The sequence below is a fragment of the Oncorhynchus kisutch genome, linkage group LG22, assembly GCF_002021735.2.
Source record: "Oncorhynchus kisutch isolate 150728-3 linkage group LG22, Okis_V2, whole genome shotgun sequence".
Lineage (NCBI taxonomy): Eukaryota > Metazoa > Chordata > Actinopteri > Salmoniformes > Salmonidae > Oncorhynchus > Oncorhynchus kisutch.
Window position 1 is genome coordinate 44,398,863 of NC_034195.2, and position 8,803 is coordinate 44,407,665.

The following is an 8,803-nucleotide window of genomic DNA, read 5'->3' on the forward strand; positions in this document are numbered from 1 at the left end:
TAACGGCTTGGGTGTTACCACGCAGACGGAATTCCCAAATAAGGGACCATCTAAAAAGTGCCCGTTTTATTCAGATTTTTCTTGATTAGATGTAGAGGCAGGTGCATTGAATATAGCCTGTACCACAGAGAGAGCCTTGGGAATATGAAACTCTGGTTTACCCTAAACCAAGGGATGCTGTGGTGGGAGGAGCTATAGGAGGTTGGGCTCATTGTAATGGCTGGAATGGGAAAACATGGAACGCATCAAACATATGGAAACCACATGTTTGACTCTGTTCCATTTTATTCCAGCCATTACAATGAGCCAGTCCTCATATAGCTCCTCCCACCAGCCTCCACTGCCTTAAACTTGGTCAGTCACAACCATTGGCCATAAAATGGTCAAAACCTTTAAAGTGTTGGATATGTCATGGAACAGGACCATATACTGAACAAAAATATAAATGCAGCATGTAAAGTGTTGGTCCCATCTTTCATGAGCTGAAATATAAAATATCCCAGAAATGTTCTATTTGCACAAAAATATTATTTCTCTCAAATTTTGTCCACAAATGTATTTACATCCCTGTTAGGGAGCATTTCTCCTTTACCAAGATTATTCAGCTACCTGACAGGTGTGGCATATTAAGAAGCTGATTAAACAGCATGATCATTACACAGGTGGACCTTGTGCTGGGGACAATAAAAGGCCACTCTAATATGTGTAGTTCCGCCACAAATGTATCAAGTTTTGAGGGAGTGTGAAATTGGCATGCTGACTGCAGGAATGTCCACCAGAGCTGTTGCCAAATAAGTGAATGTTAATTTCCACAAGTTACCTCCAACGTTGTTTTAGAGAATTTGGCAGTACGTCCAACCAGCCTCACACCCGCAGACCATGTGTAACTACGACAGCCCAGGACCTCCACATCCGGCTTCTTCACCTCTGGGATCATCTGAAACCAGCCACCCAGACAGCTGTGGGTTTGCACAACCGAAAAACCGTTTCAGGGAAGCTTATCTCTGTTCATCGTTCTCACCAGGGTCTTGACCTGACTGCAGTTCGGTATCGTAACCGACTTCAGTGGGCAAATGCTCACCTTCGATGAAAACTGGCACACTGGAGAAGTTTGCTCTTCAAGATTAAATCCCGGTTTCAACTGTACCGGGCAGATGGCAGACAGCGTGAATGGCGTCATGTGGGTGAGTGGTTTACTGATGTCAATGTTATGAACAGAGTGCCCCGTGGTAGCGTTGGGGTTATGGTATTGGCAGGCGTAAGCTAGGACAACGAACACAGTTGCATTTTATCGATGGCAATTTGAATGCACAGAGATACCGTGACGAGATCCTTAGGCCCATTGTCATGCCATTCACCCGCTATCACCTCATGTTTCAGCATGATAATACACAGCCCATGTCACAAGGATCTGTACACAATTCCTGGAAGCTGAAAATGTCCCAGTTCTTCCATGGCCTGCATACTCACCAGACATGTCACCCACTAACCGGTGCCCCCGCACATTGGCTACCCGGACTATTTGCATTGTGTCCCGCCACCCACCCACCAACCCCCTCTTTCATGCTGCTGCTACTCTGTTTATCATCTATGCATAGTCACTATCTATATAGTGGCTTGCGAAAGTATTCACCACCCTTGGCATTTTTGCTATTTTGTTGGCTTACAACCTGGAATTAAAATAGATTTTGGGGGGGTTTGTATCATTTGATTTACACAACATGCCTACCACTTTGAAGATGCAAAATATTTTTTACTGTGAAACAAACAAGAAATAAACCACCCCCCCCAAAGTCAATACTTTGTCTCTCAATATCTTTTGCAGCAATTACAGCTGTCTCTTGGGGTATGTCACCATAAGCTTGGCACATCTAGCCACTGGGATTTTTGCCCATTCTTCAAGGCAAAACTGCTCCAGCTCCTTCAAGTTGGATGGGTTCCGCTGGTGTACAGCAATCTTTGTCATACCACAGATTCTCAATTGGATTGAGGTCTGGGATTTTACTAGGCCATTCCAAGACATTTAAATGTTTCCCCCTAAACCACTCAAGTGTTGCTTTAGCAGTATGCTTAGGGTCATTGTCCTGCTGGAAGGTGAACCTCCGTCCCAGTCTCAAATCTCTGGAACACTGAAACAGGTTTCCCTCAAGAATTTCCCTGTATTTGTGCCATCCATCATTCCTTCAATTCTGACCAGTTTCCCAGTCCCTGCCGATGAAAAACATTCCCACAGCATGATGCTGCCACCACCATGCTTCACTGTGGGGATGATATTCTCGGCGTGACGAGAGGTTTGCACCATACATAAGGTTTTCCTTGATGGCCAAAAAGCTCAATTTTAGTCTCATCTGACCAGAGTACCTTCTTCCATATGTTTGGGGAGTCTCCCACATGTCTTTTGGCCAAAACCAAATGAGTTTGCTTGCTTTTTTCTGGCCACTCTTCCGTAAAGCCCAGCTCTGTGGAGTGTACAGCTTAAAGTGGTCCTATGGACAGATACTCCAATCTCCTCTGTGGAGCTTTGCAGCTCCGTCAGGGTTCTCTTTGTTGCCTCTCTGATTAATGCCCTCCTTGCCTGGTCTGTGAGTTTTGGTGGGCGGCCCTCAATTGGCAGGTTTGTTGTGGTGCCATATTCTTTCCATTTTTTTATAATAGATTTAATGGTGCTCCGTGGGATGTTCAAAGTTTCTGATATTTTTTTATAACCCAACCCTGATCTGTACTTCTCCACAACTTTGTCCCTGACCTGTTTGGCGAGCTCCTTGGTCTTCATGGTGCCACTTGCTTGGTGGTGCCCCTTGCTTAGTGGTGTTGCAGACTCTGGGGACTTTCAGAACAGGTGTATATAAACTGAGATCATGTGACACATCATGTGACACTTAGATTGCACACAGGTGGACTTTATTTAACTAATTATGTGACTTCTGAAGGTAATTGGTTGCACAGATATTATTTAGGGGCTTCATAGCAAAGGGGGTGAATACATGTGCACACCACCTTTACATTTTTTTTTGTTGTTTGTTTAAACAATTCATTTTTTTCATTTCACTTCACAAATTGACTATTTTGTGTATGTCCATTACATGAAATCCAAATATAAATTCATTTAAATTACAGGTTGTAATGCAACAAAAAACACCAAGGGGAGATGAATACTTCTGCAAGGCACTGTACCTACATATTACCTCAAGTAGCCCGACTAACCAGTGCCCCCGCACATTCACTCTGTACCAGTACCACCTGTATATAGCCTCGCTACTGTTAATTTCACTGTCATTTTACTGTTCTTTATGTTTATTTCTTTACTTATCTATTGTTTACCTAATACCAATTTTTTTACTTAAAAATTGCACTGTTGGTTAGGGCATTTCACTGTAAGGTCTACACCTGTTGTATTCGGCGCATGTGACAAATAAACTTTGATTTGAGCATGTTTGGGATGCTCTGGATCGGCGTGTATGACAGCGTGTTCCAGTTCCCTCCGATGTCCAGCAACTTCGCTCAGCCATTGAAGAGGAGTGGGACAACATTCCACAGGCCACAATCAATAGCCGGATGAACAATTTACTTCAATTGACTTATTCCTTATATGAACTGAAACTCAGTAAATCTTTGATAATGTTGCATTTATATTTTTGTTCCGTGTATTTGTGTCCTGTCATAATGAAAGGACAAAAAATAATCAACATGATGCTGTTCCATCATTATGTTGTGTCAGATTGCAAAAAGATTAGGCTTTTCAGAAGAAAAGTAGTTGTGGCACAGCCAGGACCGGTCCTAGGCATAAGCAACATAAGGCCCCACTTAAGGCCCCACGTGCTCAACCATATTTTTTTTAAATTTTGTATTTTTTTGGGGGGGGAGGGGGGGGGGGGGTGCTCAGTCGGTCTCAACTTACTGTTGAGAGTTATAATGGTAGAATACATAAAGTAACATTTTGAAATGTGGGTGTGCATCAGCAGTTTCTGTCTTGTTACTTGTATGTCAGTCACTGACAGTCACTCAATTGGCCCATGTCAGCTAAAACATTTTAGATTGGTAAATTAGCCTAGCCAGCTATCTAAAGTTGTAGTAATCATGGTCTAATTACTGACTGGGCACACAGGGTATGTGCCCAGGGGTTCTGAGCGCCAGGGGGACCCTATCAATTTGGTTAATTAACACTCACTCAGATATCATATTACACTGGGAAAGTCATGCCAAAATGTGTAGAATTGCAGGAAATGAACTCTAAAACGTATTCGTTTTTCTCTCCGCTGTCGAGGGGGGCCACTAAAATGTTTGCTTTGGGCTCCCAAAAGGCTAGGGCCGGCCCTGCATACAGCTGTTCAAGAAGTTTAATAACTAACTGTGAATTATATGCCATTTAATGTTTTGAATAAGTAAGTTATATCTTTAGATGCTTTGTCTCAAACAACATCTGTCTAATATATCGTAAAATAAATGAATTTGGCTATATATAGATTGTTTTATTTTGCCTCAACAGGTTGTCCACATACAGGACGAACTGGTCCCAGGAGAGTGTATGCCTGGTCCAAGGCCTCCTTACTGTCAGTAGGAACTTAATTTTTCACAGAATTTAATTTGATGTAGAATGAATTGCTATATATACATTTCATAAGCTCTGAGCTTCATCATCATTGCGCAATTGTATGTAACAATATTTGGTTCAAAAGTTAATTTATTTTACTTTTTGACAAGGTCATCTCCTTCCATACATTTTGTTCAGAGGCAGCCCACCGAGTCTCAGAATGTGGTTCTCCTCAGAGAGAAAGTGACTCTGATGGACAATGTCATCAAAGTCCTCGAGCGTTCACGAAGCCAAGATGGTTCAGCTCAAAAAGAGGCAGAAGGACGAGGAGCTGCAGCAGAATAGCCATTGGAAGCCCATGGCAAATAACCGTGAAACGTGGCATCAAACTAAATGAGAATATGTATAGAAGAAAGCAACGAGCCAAGGACATGAACTGGTGGTGGTTGTCCTTTTTTAATTTTTATTCCCTCTGAATCCCCTAGGTTCTTCTTTAAAAATGTACTTCCCCCTGCACCTCCCCACATCCCACCATTTACTCCTCTTTATTATTTCCTTTTCTCCCCCTCTGCCTTCTTATTTCCTTTTCTCCTTGCGACATCATCCAACATGTCTGGGAAGTTCAGTCCAAATCACTGTAACACAAACACAGCAGTTAGCTTTGGTTCTAAGACACTTATCAGTTCATGTATCAGAATTCAACACTTTTTATTATAACTTCTGAGACAGCTGTGACTGATATGGCATAGGAATAATACCCAGGGAGGTGGAAACAGATCATTTTCAGATGCAAAGCTATACTGTTCTGTCATATCTATTCTAGTTCCGAAGTCATGTTTAATAAGGTTATGAGCCTGGCATATCTAAATAACCTGTGAGACATACAACAAATCTGGAACAGCAGTTTCAGGTGCATGTTGACATGACTCCATAGCAACCTCTATTCAGATTTTATTGGTAGCTAAAGGGAAAGTTAAAGGGGGCATCTAGTGTCTTCTGCATTTAACCCAACCTTTGAATCAGAGAGGTGTGGAGGGGCTGCCTTAATCGAGATCCACGTCTTCGAAGCCCGGGGAAGAGTGCCTTGCTCAGGGGGAGAATGACAGATTTTTACCTTGTCAACCTGGTTCTATTCAGATTCTAAGGCTTGGTTCAACACTCACCATCAATCAGACTCATTCCATATCTGCCAGTCTGAATCCTCTTCTGATGTCTGTTTGTCTCTTCCTCCTCTTCGCATCATCTCTATCATTCTCTTCTCTATCAGTTTCATTTTCACTTCCCTCTCCTTTCCTTTCCTCTCTTTTCCTGCTCCTTTTTAATTTCCTTAGTTTAAGCGCTCTATTTTTTCCTCCTGCTTTTGTACCTTTTTCTCAGCTTCAGCCAACCTTTTCTCAGCTTCAGCCAACCTTTTCTCAGCTTCAGCCAACCTTTTCTCAGCTTCAGCCAACCTTTTCTCAGCTTCAGCCAACCTTTTCTCAGCTTCAGCCAACCTTTTCTCAGCTTCAGCCAACTTTTTCATTATCCTTCTTCTCTTTCTCCAGGCACTTATCATCTTGTTCTGCTTCACTCAAACTTTTCTTCTCCTTTTCTTTTAACTTCTCCTTCTCCAGGTTCTTTATTCTCCTTTTCTGCTTCAAACCTAAGTTTCTCATCCAGTTGTTCCTTAATCTCATTCTCAAGGATCTTCAATATCTCCTTCTCTTTTTTTCTTCCAATTTACATTTCTCCTCTTCTGTTTATTTCCTCTCATTCTCCAGGTTCTTAATCCTCTCTTTCTTTTTTATTCCTCCAACCTGAGTTTTTCCTCCTTTTCTTTTCCTTCTCCAGGAATATCATCCTCTCTCTTCATTTCTATCTTTGTCAAATGTCTCTATCTTAAATCCCTCAGCCTGTTTTATCTTAATTTCATCTAGACATTTATGACTTTCCTTCATCTGTTCTATCAATTTATTATCTTCCTGTTTTTCTCTTCCTTGATATCTACTTTCTGTCAATTGCTCCTCCCTGTTATATCCCTTCTCACCTGCGCTCTGCATCTCTGTACATTTTTTCTCCACCTCTTTTTCCACAGTTTCATGTATTCTGACCCTGTGGTTCTCCCTCTCCTCATCTATTGTCTTCATCAAACATCTCCTGCTCCATTTTCTGGATTATACAGGGGGGGGGGCTTGGTCAGGGAGGTGAACAAGAACCCACTGGTCACTCTGATAGAGCTCTACAGTTCTTCTGTGGAGATTGGAGAACCTTCCAGAAGGACAACAATCTCTGCAGCACTCCACCAATCAGGTCTTTCCCTCTATACCATTTGTATTTCATTAACATTTTGACTATTGGATGTTCTTATAGGCACTTTAGTATTGCCAGTGTAACAGTATAGCTTCCGTCCCTCTCCTCCCTGGGCTCGAACCAGCAACACAACGACAACAGCCACCATCGAAGCAGCGTTACCACTCCAAGGCTCCGAGCGAGTGAAGTTTGAAACGCTATTAAGCACGCGCTAACTAGCTAGCCATTTCACTTCGGTTACAGCAGCCACATCTCGGAAGTTAATAGGCTTGAAGTCATAAACAGGGCAATGCTTGACGCGCAACGAAGAGCTGCTGGCGAAACGCAGGAAAGTGCTGTTTGAATGAATGTTTACACGCCTGCTTCTGCCTACCACCAGATACTTGTATGCTTGTATGCTCAGTCAGATTATATGCAACGCAGGACACGCTAGATAATATCTAGTAATATCATCAACCATGTGTAGTTAACTAGTGATTATGATTGATTGTTTTTTATAAGATAAGTTTAATGCTAGCTAGCAACTTACCTTGGCTTACTGCATTCGCGTAACAGGCAGTCTCCTTGTGGAGTGCAACGAGAGAGAGCGAGAGGCAGGTCGTTATTGCGTTGGACTAGTTAACTGTAAGGTTGCAAGATTGGAAGGGGAAAATCTGTCGTTCTGCCCCTGAACAAGGCAGTTAAACCACTGTACCTAGGCCGTCATTGAAAATAAGAATGTGTTCTTAATTAACTGACTTGCCTAGTAAAATAAAGGTATACATTTTTTTTTTTACAAATCGGCGCCCAAAAATACCTATTTCCGATTGATATGAAAACTTGAAATCGGCCCTAATTAATCAGCCATTCCGATTAATCTGTCGACCTCTACCCTGGATTACTGATCTCTGACGGACTCTGAGCCTGCCTGCCGCTCTGTACTTTAGGGACTCTGCCCTGGACTACCGACCCCTGCCTGCCCTTGACCTGTCCTTTGCCTGCCCCCTGTTTATATAATAATCGTCCATTATTTGAACTGTCTGCATCTGGGTCTTTTCCTGAGCCGTAAAACATGATGTATTGTATGCAGAGGCTGTAAAACAGATTGGTGGAACTACAGTGTGGAATGATGTAGCTTCCATGGCTGGTTCTGTAGTAAGTGGACCTAATGTCGGGCTGGTGTTAACAATATTACTCGGGTTGTGGAAAGCAGAAATGCCAGGTTGAAGGTTATTGTGGTGGTCAGTGCCGTTTAAGATGAGGGAAGAAAAACATTATTTTTTTCATGAGCATGGCCTTATTTCTATTACGACATATTGGATTCATATTTCATTCACCCAGTTCAATGTAAAAGCGATAAGGTTAGGCTACTACATGATTCTCAAATTTTCCGTATCATTGGTCCAACATTTGCAAACAAGTTTCTATTGGACAAATTTGGGTATGTGTATCCCTGTTTTGTTCCGTTTGCTTCCATTTCAGAAATGTTTTTCAACAGAATTGGAGGAATGAATACACCCCTGATCACGAGTTAACACAGTTCACTTTCATAGCAGTCACGTTGTTTTACTTCTCACATCTATGCGCTTTCTTCCTCTCACCTTGTCCCTTCACTTGTGGACTTCAATGCACAACACATCAGCTCCATGTGATCAGGTGAAAAAGCCAAACCGAGGAAAACCACCCCACACAGCCTACATCGTTGTCACCATATTAGCTAAAGTAACGTCATAGTCAGCATAGCTAATAGAACTAACTCATTATTAAACCCGCCACAATCATGCAGTAATGTTAGTGTACAGTCAGTAAGCAGTTACACCGGCGAGCCCCGGTGGCAAATCATTAGTCAAACCAAAAGCTTACCTTGACTTGGAAGAGTTCCAGTGTTGTTGGAAAGTCATAGCCAGCTAGCTAGCATAGCATCCCTCTGTTTGAGCAGGGTTTTTTAGTAGGCTAAACTGGCTAGCTGCATTTGTTAGCTAAGTAAGTCAAACTGACTGTTTA